Genomic DNA, 15,923 nt, shown 5'->3' on the forward strand with positions numbered 1-15,923 from the left:
CTCGCCGATATTACGACTTGTCCATTACTTTCCACCATCCTCTTAAGAACGTCACATATGAATGAGATACTCCACCTGTGTTTTATAGCTAACGTATTATATCTATTTAGCGGCAGCGTGGGTGATGGACAACACATCTACAGGTTGAGGATTCAATTTCCAGCTATTTCAACTCTGTATGGTGTTGCACCGTAATTCGGATTCTTAGTTGCATTTCGGAACTCCCTCATAACTCGCTATGTGTGTGCCGATTCGCATGTCAGAATAAAGAAAGAGCAGATCATGGACCAGCACAATCGAGTCTAGTGAAGCTATGTTGTTCAAATCAACTTTGGTGTTGATAGCTGCTTCACTATTATTACAACTTGCGTAAGTGGGCAGAAAGAGCGAGTCCAATGTTGGCAGTCTGTAATAGCTATAAAGTGCATTTCACGCGAAGAGGAATGTTTCGCATACTACAGATTCATCGGTTCCCAACACCATCAATTGGCGGTGAGTTCGAGACGCCTACAGAACTGACTCGTTTGTAGACATTGAGAACTTCTGTAACAACTGAACTTCACAGTAACAAAAGTAAAAACGTTCCAAGAGTTTTATCAGTTACGGTGCGCTAACCGCAGACACAACACGAACGCCCCCTACAGATTACGTCTGTTTTCACAGCGATAACAGTCTAGAAAAACAAACTGCTCACCTTCTACATTGCTATGTACCGTGTACATAGGTATTAAAGCGGAAACACAGAACAGGAATTAGGTAAGGTAGGCAAGCTTTAGCAAGTCAATGATCTAATCTACATGATAAACAGTGAAATTTTCCGTAGCTCTTACGCGTTCGCTGCTGCACAGGCGCGTGTGCTATATAATGGAAGAAGGCGGCAACATTACACTCAATAAGAAACACTAGGCTCAGGCAGGAAAAGTAGGATGCATCTCACATTCACAATTACGTATCAGCAAGTTTGGCTCTGTTACCTAAGTAGAGTTGCTCGGTTCTCGCAAGCAGGCTTCTAATGTTGTTTGGCTGTTACATATTTTCTGCTAGATACGTGCACTGAAATGAAGTATTTACACACTAAATGATACTTCGTTGGAAGGCAGTCTGTTAACCTAGTTTGTGTAAGAAGCAAGTCAGCGATTGTGGTAGTCATGAAGAAGCTTCAAGGAGAAGGCAAAAACAGAAAGATAAAGTCGAAAAAAAGACAAGGATAAGAACCAATACATTGAAACTATTATCACTTTCCGAGAGAGAGAGAGAGAGAGAGAGAGAGAGAGAGAGCTATAACATTTTTTATTATAGGCAAAGTAACGGGAAATAATTGCAGAATGATCTGTGACACTAAATTCCGTTCTCTGTATGCGGAAGTGTCTGTACGTAAATAATGAATGAAATGAAACCGATACCTTGACCGGACAATCCTGCAGGTGACTGAGCTCTTAGGCGGGAAGGGGAACTTTTTGTAAGTAGCTTTGTTGTAATAATGTTGTTGTTTATAATGTATGACTTACGTGCCATTTTATGGCAATAGGTAACGAATAATAACTTATTTGTAGAGAAAGGAATGACAATACAGACAACTGGCTACACCCGAAAAACAGGAAATTTCAAATGTAATCCACTGATCTATCTGAAACTGAGGGTGTAAGCCCCCGAAATGTGCCGTGGGAGGAAAAAAAAGGGACTGACAGAGGTAATTGCTTTAATTTATATCTTGTTATAGTTGCGAGAAATACTGTAAACGTCATAGATGAGCAACGTAAATACATGTGTACCATCTGGTGGGAGGTTCCGGCTTGTAAAAATAGTTCAAATGGCTCAGAGCACTATGGGACTTAACTGCTAAGGTCATCAGTCCCCTAGAACTACTTAAACCTAACTAACCCAAGGACATCACACACAGCCATGCCCGAGGCAGGATTCGAACCTGCGACCGTAGCGGCAGCGCGGTTCCAGACTAGCGCCTAGAACCGCTCGGCCACTCCGGCTTGTCACTGATTATGACGACAGGACGGACGATTGCGAAAGTACCTGTGGCTGACTGCGAATGTTTCTCATTAATACAATGTAGCTTACGGGGAAACTGATACCTTCGAGCATAAGACGACGACGTAGTGATATGGGAAAGACTGCGTTCATTTCAGGACTGACCATATAACTAGCATTTGATCCGTCACTCTCTTTTAATATTAGACAAGTCAGAAGCGCAGAAATCACTATCTGAAGCGCCACTGAGATGGTATCAGTAAGACAGACGTAGAAAGAAAGCTTAGATATTTTGCGTACGTAAGTAACTGCCCACTTTCTTTAAAGCATATACGTCTACTACATCTTGTTATAGTTGCTGGCAACAAATAAAAAGTGTCATGTGAGCGGTTTAAATACATATGTATCATTTGATTATAATTATGACGACAAAGATGGAAGATTTCGAAAGCTCAGCAGTAAAATGCTAGCCCGCGGATTCAAAGCGCACGAGTTCAATACCTGGTCGGTAGTAGGATTTATATCTGTCGTTGATGACTTGTTTCATCTCTGTCAATGTTTTTTAACGTGAAAAATGCCGAGTTCCGCCGTGTTCAGAGTCCACGGTAAACTTTAGGTTACCCCATAACTGGCTGGCCAAGTCAGTACGAAGATTGGAGCAAGGGAACAGCATACTAACTCTAATAGGACTACACGTAGTGAAACACTGCGGTGTAACACCAACCCTACTAACGCCGTTGATAATTAATTTTTGTCATTAATAAACTACATCACGCGGGAGACGGATATGACGCATGTGAAGTGCCTAGCTTTGTTTGTACGCGAGTCACACTCTGGTGCAAGGTACGAGCAAATCGTGTGAAAGAAGCTTTCGAAAGAACGACGTCGTTCAGACACGGTAAGGACGCAACTGGCCACAAACAAGTACGCAACACAGAGGGAAGACGAGTTGAGCGACGGACTCACGCGGCAGGTGTGGCGGTGGCTGTGAGGAGCGGAGCGGTGCAGGTACACGCTAGCGACACGCTGGCGGTCCGGACGCTACTGCTACTGCTGCTGCCGCCGCCGCAGCGGATAACGCAGCTCCAGCTGCCTCGGCGGCCATAGCGCGTCACGCTCGGAGGGCGTACCCCTCGCCTGGCGCCAGACGGCAGCATCCGCCACCTCTCCCGACGCATCCACGGGCTAAATCTGACGCGTTGCGTAAAAACCGACGCACGCCGCAGCTGCTTTTGCTTCGGTCGGATTGAGTCAGTAAAAACTTGTGCCGCGTCCCGTGTGTGTGTGTGTGGGCCTCCTCATGAGGCGAAACCGGAGTAGGTAGTGATGGACGCTGGGGTCTGAAGCGAAGTCGGTGTTGCGCCTTTTCGCGGATGATGCTGTAGTATACAGAGAAGTTTCAGCATTAGAAAATTGCAGCGAAATGTAGGAAGATCTGCAGTGGATAGGCACTTGGTGCACGGAGTGCCAACTGACCCTTAACATAGACAAATGTAATGTATTGCGAACACATAGAAAGAAGGATCCTTTATTGTATGATTATATGATAGCGGAACAAACACTGGTAGCAGTTACTTCTGTGAAATGTCTGGGAGTATGCGTGAGGAACGATTTGAAGTGGAATGATCTTACAAAATTAATTGTTGGTAAGGCGGGTGCCAGGTTGAGATTCATTGGGAGAGTCCTTAGAAAATGTAGTCCATCAACAAAGGAGGTGGCTTACAAAACACTCGTTCGACCTATACTTGAGTATTGCTCATAAGTGTGGGATCCGTACCAGGTCGGGTTGACAGAGGAAATAGAGAAGATCCAAAGAAGAGCGGTGCGTTTCGTCACAGGGTTATTTGGTAAGCGTGATAGCGTTACGGAGATGTTTAACAAACTCAAGTGGCAGACTCTGCAAGAGAGGCGCTCTGCATCGCGGTGTAGCTAGCTGTCCAGGTTTCGAGAGGGTGCGTTTCTGGATGAGGTGTCTAATATATTGCTTCCCCCACCTCCCGAGGAGGTAAAATGAGAGAGATTCGAGCGCGCTCGGAGGCTTTCCGGAGTCGTTCTTCCCGCGAACCATACGCGACTGGAACAGGAAAGGGAGGCAAAGACAGTGGCACATAAAGTGCCCTCCGCCACACACCGTTGGGTGGCTTGCGCAGTATAAATGTAGATGTAGAACAAGGTGTTCCACTGGCTTTAGGTTGGGACTCTGAGCCCAAGAGCAATGTTATTGTCCGCAAATCATTGCCTCGTAGATGCTACTTTATGACAGGGTTCCATTGTCATGATAATACAAACATTGTCTCCCAACTCTTCCTCTACTGCATACAGTACACAATACTGTAAAATGTCTTCATATCCTTCCGCATTTGACATTAACTTAAGATAATAAAGTGGCCACACAAGAACGACGAAGAAGATCCCCATGCCATAACACCACCTGCTACGCACTTCACTCTCGGCACAGCACGTAGTGACAGGTAACGTTTCCTGGCACTCACCAAACCGAAACCCTTCCACTGCATTGTAAAGCGTGATTAGTTACTCGAAATCACTCGTTTACCGTCATCCACAGTCCAGTGGCGTTGCTCTTTACAACCATATCAAGCGTCACTTAGCATTTGCTTCAGAAAGCCGCGCGGGATTATCCGAGCGGTCTGAGGCGCTGCAGTCATGGACTGTGCGGCTGGTCCCGGCGGAGGTTCGAGTGCTTCCTCGGGCATGGGTGTGTGTGTTTGTCCTTAGGATAATTTAGATTAAGTAGTGTGTAAGCTTAGGGACTGATGACCTTAGCAGTTAAGTCCCGTAAGATTTCACATACATTTGAACATTTTGTTGCTTCAGAAATGTATTGCTTATGCGAAGTTGCTAGACCATTTACGCCGTTATTTTTAATTCCCTACGCACTGTCACTGTGCTAGCTGGACTGCCGGCAGCACTTTGGAACTCACGAGTGATTCCTTTCGCTGATTTCATGCTTTTTTTTTTTTTTAACCAACTACCTCCGCAGTGCTTGACGTCCCCGACCGTCAGTACCTGAGGCCTGCCTAGTCTTGGTTTCGCTGTGATTGTTCTTTCGCGTTTCCACTTCACAATCACATCACCAGCACTCGACTCGTCCGGAAGGACTGAAACGCTCCTGATCTATTTATCAGTCAAGTGACATCAAATGACTCGTCCTCGTTTGAAACCACTGAACCCTCCTGACCGACCTGTTATTATGCAGTTACTACTCTATTAACAACACAGTGCTCCCAGTTTCTTTTCACTCGCGGGTCCTACCTCTTGTAGGATCTGGTGATGCGTTCCGCATTATATAGCGTTGCCTGGACAGTTTTGATCAGACAGTGTGTTACATTTTACAGCACTATGTACTACGTAAACTAGAGGAACAGCTCGACAGTTCGGAGACGATGAATGTTTGCATCATTATGATAATGCCCACTGTATAAAGCAGCGCCAGATTCTTGAATTCGCTCCAGACCCCAGCGTCTTTCAACGGTATCTTCTCTACTTTCGGCACCTGAGGAAGAATGGTCTCTCATTGCTCAATACACTTTCAAGCACCTCACTGAAAGTGTCCCCAGAAGAATTCAAGCTGGCATAAAGGTAGATGATGGGCGCATCTCATATTAATGCCCACTAACAGTATCCTTTTTATAAGATAACGTAACCTTTTTAGGATTCTAAAGTTCCACGAATAATATAGAGGAAGCGGAACTTATATACAGAAACCAAACTGCAGTTCTAAGAGTCGAAGAACAATAGGGTTGCAACCTATTCCCCATGTTATTAAATCTGTGAGCTGACCAAACAATAAAGGGAACTACGAAGATTTCTGCGAAAGGAATTAAAGTTCAGGGAGAACAACAAAACCGTTTTCCGTTTGGGTTTGCCTGCTCTTGAAGTTTTAATTGTCTTGAAAATAGTTTATAAGATGAAAGTCAACAAAAGTAAAACAAGGCGGAAGGACTACCTCGAATTAAACATGTGGTGACGAAGGAATCGGGAAACGATACACTAAACGTAGTAAGCGAGATTTGCTACCTGGGCAGCAAAATAAGTGACGATCCCGGAAGTAAACTGACAATAGCACGAATAGCTTTACCGAAACAAAGCATACAATTTTAAGTGTTACAATGTCTTTCCTGAGAATTTGGCTGGAGTGCGCTTTGCATGAAACATAGACGTTAAACAGTTCAGTAACCAATCAAGAGATACTGAAACGAGTCGAGGAGACTTAACTAAAAGCAGGAATTGGTTGCTAGGACACATCATGAGGCTTGATGCAATAGTTTAATGCTGTAATGATGGAGGGACATTGATGGGGGGGGGGGGCGGAGGGAGGGGTAAAAAACTGTAAGCAGGTTCAAATGAATGCAAGCCGTAGTTACTGTGCTGAGATGAAGATGTTTACGCAACATGAACTGGCTGCAGGCCGCATCAACCCAGCCTTTGGATCAAATACCACGACAGCGATATTAAAGACGAAGTTGGTAATGTAGACGCCAACTGGCTTACCGAGTGCTAACACCGGTTCGCGCTGTCGGGCTTGGCGAGCACTGGGATGGGTGACAGTCCAGGTCTACCGAGCGTTGTTGGCAAGCGAGATGCACTCAGCCCTTGTGAGGCCAATCGAGGAGCTACTTGCTTGAGAAGTAGCGGCACCGGTTAGGAAAACTGACAACGGCCGGGAGAGCTGTGTGCCGGGCCGGTAACGTGCCCCTCCATTGTCGCATCCTGTGGCGCCTATCTGCGGAGGATGACTCGGCGGTCGGTCGGTACCGTTTCGCCTTCCGAGGCCCGTTCGGACGGAGCTTTAAGTAATGCACGCAATATAACGCGTATAGTTTGGCTGGCTTACTCGCGTGGTCGAGACAAGCACGAGAACTGACTCAAGATACTCAATGCGAGTAATTTCCGCGCTCTTAAATAAAAAGTAATAGTAGTGTTAAAAGGTAGTTACACTGCTCGACGTGATAAATATGAGCGTGGGCATAAGGCCACGTCCGACATGCATTTTTCCTGTACTTACGTCAACTATTTAGACAACTGCGTGACTGTACATGTACACTTAGCCTACATTATCACTATTTACCTTAGAAAAGTCGACATAAGACTTTCCGACCTGGAAAGATCTCAAAAATTACTAAGAAACGGTCATTTACATAGAAACTGACTCTGAACGAGGAACTTGTCATTGATACATGACCCAACAAGTAAACAGTCTGCCTTGAAGAGATGCATAAGACGAATTGGATTGATGTCACCACCAACGCTGATTTAACTAATCGGGCGACAAACGAATCGCTATTTCCGCGAGATAGGAGTGAGATAATATGCGAGTAGGGTAAGTGGGTGGAAAACAAAATAAAGGATGATTGGTATATATTAAGCACATGAGATCCCCGAGGACGAAGCAAATGGTTCAAATGGCTCTGAGCACTATGGAACTTAACTTCAGAGGTCATCAGTCCCCTAGAACTTAGAACTACTTAAACCTAACTAACCTAAGGACATCACACACATCCATGCCCGAGGCAGGATTCGAAACTGCGACCGTAGCGGTCGCGCGGGTGAACGAAGCTATCCCTATAAAGTTTCAAGAACCTGTATTAAGCTAGGAACGTGACATACATTTCCCTACCTATCGCTCCAGCAGGTACTCAAAGAAGTGCTTAGACTATTATTACAAAGCGCAAAGAAGCATTGAAGCGGGCACCTTCCTCGCGCTCCGCATGCAAATGGAACGAGAAGAAACTCTTCCATGTGAGTACCCTCTACTATGCACTTCATAGTGGCTTACAGAGTCTAGATGTAGATGTATTTCTCAGTGTAATATTATAGCAAAGAACGAACACTATTTTGATGCTGTTGAAAACGTTTGGTAAGACTGAGGACAGACGTCAGTGCCAGATGTTGGAGCATAGACCCACAGGCTTTACACGTGCGTACTGCACTGTCTGCCTTGCTAATTGTGTGTGTGTGTGTGTGTGTGTGTGTGTGTGTGTTTTGTTTATTTCCATCAGCTACGTTCCTATATACACCTGCCAGGGACACAACACTGTTAAATATTATGATTGACATTGCGCATAATCACCACCAGCGTAATAGCGGATGTAAGCCAGGAGCGTTTCGCAACTTTGATACTGGTACTCTTGCGTCACGAATTCTTTGTAGAGACATAGTTGCTCGGTGCTGAACAGTCCTACGTTGAAACAGCGGAGCCAAGTCGGAGCTTGTTTACCCCGTCCCGGAATGCCTATTCAGGTATGCCTGCGGAGCGTGCGTAGCCTACGTTGGGTCTGCACGTGAATGCTGAACAGTTTAGCCACGCCAATGCAGCTTGGAAAGCTGCTCTTGGAAGCGATTGTACGACGAACGAGCAGAATTTTTCACAGGATTGAGGCAACAGCAAAATTACACATGGTCCGAATTTAAGTTACGGCAAGCAGCGTAAGTACGTTATGACATCATCATCTCATATACTTGTATAAGGCGCAGTCAAATGAAAACCGAACACCCGCCACAATGGGACCATGGAATGGCTGCATTCAAAAGCAGTCACCATACACGTTAAGACATTTATCCCACTGGGAGGCCCGCCGTTGTGGCCGAGCCGTTCTAGGCGCTTCAGTCCGGAACCGCGAGACCGTTACGGTCGCAGGTTCGAATCCTGCCTCGGGCATGGATGTGTGTGATGTCCTTCGGTTAGTTATGTTTAAGTAGTTACTAAGTCTAGGGGACCCATAGTGCTTAGAGCCATTTGAACCATTTGAACCCACTGAGAGACGAGACCATCAATTACGGTTTCGTAGAACGCGATCGACCACTGACGTATCCACAACCATAACCATTCTCACACTTTCGCGTCCTACAGAAAACTGAGGTCCACCCATGACTTCCTTAGGTCGCCAACGATGTGAAAATCACACGGAGGAAGATGTGGACTGTACGGTGGGTGTTGCAGTGTTTCCCAACCAAATAGCTGAAGTGTAATCTTCGTCCGAGTGGCTGTGTGGGGGCAGGCGTTATCGAGCAAGAAGATGCTTCAGTCCGATAGCATTCCTGGGAGTTTTGACTTTACGGCGCATCGCAATCTCTGCATAGTGTCTTCATAACGCTACGCACTGATTGTGGTTCCAAACCCGAGTAACTCGTCGAGCAGAGGGCCTCCAGTATGAGATGAACGTCATTACGACTATACAAGAACTTGTCTGAACTTTTTGGATTTCTTTGGCGGTGGAAGTGTGGGATGCTCCCACTACTCGATTTGTCGTTTGTCCTCGGGCTCTCGGAATCATGCCGGACGGAAGCATCCTGTTGCATGATAACGCCCGCCCCCACACCGCCAAAAGGGCGAAGGCTACGCTTCAATAATTTTGCTGGGAAACACTGCAAAATCTTCCGTTCAGCCTGGATCTTTCACCGCGTAGTTTTCACGTCACTGGCGACCTGAAGAAAGACCTGCGTGGACGTCGATTTCAGTCGGACGAGGAACTGCAGAGACGGTACGGTTGTGGATCTGTCAGCGGCCGACCGCGTTCTACGAAACAGAAACTGATCGTCTCTTCTAGTGAGATAAATGTCTTAATGCGTATGGTGAGTAATTTTGAATGGAAACATTCCATGGTCCCGTTGTGGTGGGTGTTCGGTTTTCATTTGACTGCCCCTCATATAGCACACTATTAAATTTTAAATTTTGATAAATAATTTATCTACAACGTACTGAAAGCAACGCATTACGTAGCAAATTGAAAGAGCTACATCATCCACGTTAAGAGGCGAGCAAATATTTGGCTACCAGCGCTGTTGTAACATGTGTGGGTATTGTCGTTTACTTTCCCTTCCAAGTGTTTACAGATGACTGAACTTCAAGTATACTGCTGCCTATAGCTACTCTTGGTTGTAAATTACACACGCGTTCGTAACTCCACCCACGGTCGTTCGTCTGCAGCCAAAGCTACTTGAAGCAAGCAGTCTGGTGCCAAGGTCAGTGGAGTTCTACTCCTCACCGGATTTCGCAGTAAACAGATTTCTAACCGAAAGAATAAGTTTTGACTGCTCTATTAATAACTTTCCTCTTAAACTCTACAATGGCCCAATATCAAACATTTCGAACAAATCGTTCCACTTCAATGTAAGCGTTTGCGATAGGTTTTCCTGAAAAGGAAACGTATTACAGATAAAACAATTAGTTTTAAATAGCAATGAAAACAGCGAAAGTTAAGCTCGCATACGACATTATTTATGATTAGGATTACAATGAACGAACTTTCGGCGCACTCAACGACGTTTCGAAATGATGACAAAACAATGCAGGAATACCGAACTGCTCTCTTATTTTCATTCACTTTAACACCTTCACACTCTAATAAACTATTCCCAAATGAGTGCACTGATACAAGTTTTAAAATTTAGTATTGAAATACAATCGTAGGAATATGGTGAAGTAACAAATCAGGAGAGTGGCTCTGTCTAATCACACTAAAATCAGACTATCCAGTTATTATGGTGATACTCAAAGCGACAACCTAATACGTTAGACACGAAGTCAGGCAAAAGAGAAAATAAAAAAAAGACTGCTCACGGAAGATTATCTGAGAACTTGAAATCCTTTCACAGTGCAAAATTTAGTCAGGAAAATACGGAATAAGAACCAGCAGGGGTAAAGAGCACCATAGCTATATTCTAAATTTTCTTTTTTCTTTGAAACCAAGGCCAATTTCAGACAGTTGTCGTCGTTCAAGCAAGCAGACACACATTAAAAGATGTACAGATATATAACTTGGTTTCTTCTTACACTGAGCGTAAAAAAAAAAAAAATAAAAAAATAAAATAAAAAAAAACTTTCAAGCTGTGCACATACTTTAGGCCTTTTCTATACAATTTTAATTTTTTTCTCGACATTATTCCACCTAGCATACACAATTATTGTGCTACGCTGGGATTTCGCTTAGGGGAAAACACTTTTGAACAATAGCAACTAACTGACTAGAAACAGTCAGTGCAATGGTACTTTCAGTCCTTTAAAGTAGAAGAAGCTACTTGGAGTCATGTAAGGGGGACATTAGAGAACATCTACGATTTTGTTGCCCAGGTTTGAACAAATGAAGAAACCGCTTGGAGCCATGTAAGTGAAATATTAGAGAATGGCTACGATTTTGTTGCCCAACTCGAACAAATGAACATACTTGTTAGTCGAAGGGGCTCGTTATGGATGACTCTAACATTTATTGTTAACGTCCTCGCTTCTGCAGCTCGACCTACTGCCTCGAGAAATTTGAACAACATTGGGCGGCCACGTAAGGTCGGTTTCAAAACTATTTGCCTGACTTAAAAAAAATATTCAAGCACCATGATCAACAATTTAAACAGATAAACAGTAGCTACCTCGACGTGTACTTTCGACAAAGCCCTGGACTTGCACCCAATGGCCTTTTCGCAAGCAGCAGTACCTCGAAAAAAGCTTCAAAGTGTTACCAACAGACGCCCCCGGCTATAGATGTATGTCGTAAGCGGATACTGGTGTCAAGCGCAGTTCACAGACTATGGACTGCTTTGGTGTTGCTGGCAGATAACCCGTCGACTTTTACGTCTCTGAAGAAACCACACACTGCAGGGCGACGTTCATCTCATTACAGAGTGGAAAAAGAATGTTTTTCGATATGAACGACTCTGGCACGCAGTTAATTAAAACAAAAATAGAGCTCTGCGCCTAAGTTCAAAGTTACGTTTCGGTCCCAGAACAAAAAATTATTCCCATTTTTCGAATGCGTTTCTTTCTGTAAGGACCTTTGTACATCCTCTGTACGACGTTCACGGAACCACCTCTCCGCTTGCAACAGTGTGACCTAATCAGATATTGCTCTTTACACTTCAAAGAACGATAAAAAAAAGAGCCAAAACAATATGATCATCTGCTTCACAGTGTGTTGGTCCACCTTAGCTACGCAATACAGCTGTGATTCCGCGTGACGTGGATTCGTCTGGTCCTAAGCAGTTTTCGGGAGATATGTGGCAGCAGATATCTACACAAATCTCGTAAATTATGGGCCGGTGGTTTGCAGGCATCGACCGGGCTCCCCAAAAATGTCCCAGATGTGTGCCATCGGGTCAAGCCGATCAGGCGAATTTGGTGGCCAAGAGATCAACGTGAATTCACTATCACGCTCCTTAAATTACTGTGACAAGATTTTGGTCTCGTGACATGGACAGGTAAGCTTGTGAAAGATGACATCACCGTCGGGAAAGACATCAAGCACGAAGAGATCAACGTGATCCGTAATAAAGTTCACATAGTCCACAGCTGTCATGGTGCCCTCGATTACCACTCTAGGTCCTACGGAAGCCCAGGTGAATGTCCCCCATAGCATAATACTGTTCCCACCGGCCTGTGTATGTGGTGGTGTTTATGTTTCGAGCACATGTTCGCCTGGATGACAGACAATCCGCACAAACTAAGACCACCTGCAACAAAAAAAAAAAAGCGAGTCATACCAGTCACACGTTTCCATTGATCCACCGTCCGATCGTGATGATTCTATGCCCACTGCAGTCGTAACTGAGAATCAAGTTGAGTCAACATAGGAACACATGCGATCTTCTAAAGCGGACACCCATATTCAACAGTGCGCTCTGGAACACTTGCGCTTGCAGCAACACTGTACTCTGTCATCGCATCTGCCACAGATCGTCGCCTATCCTGCTCTACAGAGCGTTCAGTCCTCCGGTCTCCACGTTCTGTGATGGGATTTGGACGTCCAATAGCTTATCGCCTACTTCTTGTTTCAACCGTCCTTCATCCACGTTCCACAGATGATCACGACTATAGCATGCGTACAGCCGACCACCGTAAATGCTTCCGATGTGCTCTTTCCCAGGCGCCAGTCCATAACAATCCACCTTTGTCAAAGCCGCTTTTGTCAATGGATTTCCCCATTTGCGGCCTGCCACTAGAGTGATTCTCCATTCTTCACTTCTTCAATTATACACTTTAGTTACCGCGACAGGTGCCCGCAACGCCACCAGAAGTCATTCAGTTTGGTGGTGGGCAGTTGTGATAACGTTCTGACTCTCCAATGTAATTTCCCATTGATATGATCAATATTGGGGGCTTGTGCATACCAGTCCCGAAAAGAAGCACCTTTGAGGCAACAGTTTACGGACGACTGCATTCCTGAACTGGACTGGCTTGCCCACAATCCTGATCTAATCCCAATGTAACACCTTTGGGATTAATCAGGACGCTGACTTCGCTCCAGATCCCAGCCTCCAACATCATTACCTTCACTAGTTTCGGCTCTCGAGGAAAAATGGGCTGCCATTCCTTCACAGACATTCAGACACCGCATTGAAAGTGTCCCCAACAAGGTTCCATCCGCCATAAAGGAGGAGGATTCCCCAAGGTAGTGTTATAGGCCCTCTGCTACTCCTGAGCTCATAAACGATTTAGGAGACAATGTGAGTAGCCCTCATAGATTGTTTGCAACTGATGTTCTCTTTTATTGTCTTGTAAATTCATCAGATGATCAAAACAAATAGCAAAATGATTTAGACAAGATAACTGTATAGTGCGAAAAGTGGCAATTGACTCTAAATAATGAAAAGTGCGTGTCATCCACATGACTACTAAAAGGGATCCGCTAAATTTCGGTTACGCGATAAATCGCACAAATCTAAAGGCTGTAAATTCAACTAAATACTTAGGGATTACAATTACGAATAACTTGAATTCGAACGATAACACAGATAATGTTGTGGGGAAACCAAATCAAAGACTGCGATTTATGGGCAGAACACTTAGAAAATGCAACATATCCACTAAAGAGACTGTTTACACTAGGCTTTTACGCCCTCTTCTAGACTACTGCTGTAAAGTGTGGGATTCGCGTGAGATAGCAGTGACGGAGGACATCGAAGAAGTCCAAAGAAAGGCAGCTCGTTTTATTATTATTATCACGAAATAGAGGAGAGAGCACCCCAGATAAGACACGCGAACTGGGGTGGCAGTCGTCAAAAAAAGGCGTTTTTTGTTGCGATAGGATCTTCTCATGAAATTTCACCTAGCGACTTTCAGTTCAAGGGTGTGAAAATATTTTGTTGGCGCCACCAGTATAGGGAGAAATGATTATCTTCATAAAATAAGAGAAATCAGAGGTCACTCGGAACACGTGAAGTGTTCGTTTTTCACGCGCGCTGTTTGGGATGGAACAGTAGAGAAATAGCTTGAAGGTGGTTCGATGAACCCTCTGTCAGGCACTTGATTGTGAAATGCAAAGTAACGACGTAGACGTAGATGAACCTCATATTAATGTTCACTATAAGACAACCCGATACTTTTGATCAGGTAGTGCACATAGGAAAGGTATGGATTAATAGTAAACGATTTAGCCGAGACGTCTTTTTTGAACTCTCCAGTTTTTATTGTTGATGTTTTGATTCCGAGTTTTATAATTTTGTTTATCAATATCTATGACATATACGCAGAATACAGCGGCGAATGAAAACTTGTACCAAGGCCTGGAGCTTGTGCCAGGGTGGCATAGTGGTTAGCGCAACTGCCTGGTGAGCAGGAGACACGGGTTCGAATTCCGACCTTGGCACAAATTTTCATTCGTCGGTTCCGTCTGCATATACACATCATAGGAGTCTGAGACTTGAAAATGTCAGTGGAACCATAGAGTTTCATTTGATTTATCAATATCACTGGAAAATTTACTGCGTTCCTACATATAAATCTGCTTCACTCGACGACAGAGAAAGAAATCATACATTCAGATTCTATTTATTTGTTTCGTCAGATACTGCTTTAAGACAGCGACATCAGTTTGCCTGCATGAAAAATTATGCAGTTGACGAAGTGATCGAATCTGCCTCTGAACGATGCGTAAATATATTCTTCTTAAACGACAATAATGATAAAAATGATAACTAATCCAACAATCTATCCGTGTGATTTACAGCGAATCTATGTGTTGAACATAGAAACACCTAACAGAAAACACCATTCACACCAACTTTCGAAGATATCCCTTTTTCTAGCGTAAGTACACACATTCACACAACCACAAAGAAAGCCAGGGTGTGTGGTTGTGTGTGTGAATGTGTGTGCTTCTGCTAGAAAAAGAGCTAAAGTTCGGAAGCTGGTATAAATGGTGTTTTCCGTTACGTGTTTCTGAGCTCAACGCATCGATTCGCTCTGAGTAGGTGGTCGCCTTTCTCTTGCTTTATGTATCGCTCCATCCAGGAACATCCATTATTGTTATCCGTATGATTTCAGTGCAGGCGTGGTCATGTCTTACTCCTTTTTGCAACAAGTTTATCTCATTCTTTAGAATGATGATTACATCAATTCTTTTTTCTGTATAATTTTAAGAGCACATTAAACCATACGTTTCCTTTTTGTAAGTAAACATGCAATAGTCCGCCCGCCTAGCCGCGCGGTCTAACGTACTCCTTTTCGGGCGCGAAGGCATGCCGTTGCCCGAAACGAATCCGCCCGGCGGATTAGTGTCGAGGTTCAGTGTGCCGGCCAGTCTGTGGATGGTTTTTAAGGCGGTTTTCCATCTGCCTCGGCGAACGCGGACTACTTCCCCTTATTCCGCTTCAGTTACACTATGTCGGCCACTGCTGCGCAAACACTTCTTTCACGTACACGTACACCGTAATTACTCTACCACGTAAACATTGGGGTTACACTCGTCTGGTGTGAGACGTTCCCGCGGTGTGGGGGGTGGGGGGCGTGTCCACTGGGGGCCGAACCGGACAATAACCCTGGGTTCGGGGTGGGGCGGCGGTGGGTTGAGTGGACTGCTGTAGCCTGTTGTGGGGGTTGTGAATCACTGAAGGCTACGGCGGCGATGAAGCCTCTCCGTCGTTTCTAGGTCCCCAGTTTCATACAATGCAAAACATGAAATCATTTCAAGTGTCTTGCTTTTCTTGCTGCT

The 15,923-nt window shown here is 44.7% G+C and overlaps 1 protein-coding gene and 1 non-coding gene across 6 annotated transcripts in view; one reads left to right on the forward strand and one right to left on the reverse strand.

Moving 5' to 3' along the window:
* The window catches only part of LOC126253457 (6-phosphofructo-2-kinase/fructose-2,6-bisphosphatase 2), a 370,956-nt gene that overhangs the window by 81,801 nt on the left and 273,232 nt on the right, over window positions 1–15,923 (reverse strand). The window contains exon 1 of one of the 5 annotated variants that reach the window (XM_049954808.1): window positions 2,950–3,097. The exons of the other annotated variants lie outside the window; for them this stretch is intronic. The gene's annotated coding sequence lies outside the window, so the exon portion shown is untranslated. Of the gene's footprint in view, window positions 1–2,949; window positions 3,098–15,923 lie in introns of those variants that run through there. 5 annotated transcript variants of the gene reach the window in all.
* On the forward strand, window positions 14,508–14,579 carry Trnat-ggu (transfer RNA threonine (anticodon GGU)). The gene has a single exon. It is a non-coding gene; the product is annotated as a tRNA-Thr (tRNA).

Source organism: Schistocerca nitens, chromosome 4 (assembly GCF_023898315.1).
Source record: "Schistocerca nitens isolate TAMUIC-IGC-003100 chromosome 4, iqSchNite1.1, whole genome shotgun sequence".
NCBI classification, from domain to species: Eukaryota; Metazoa; Arthropoda; class Insecta; order Orthoptera; family Acrididae; genus Schistocerca; species Schistocerca nitens.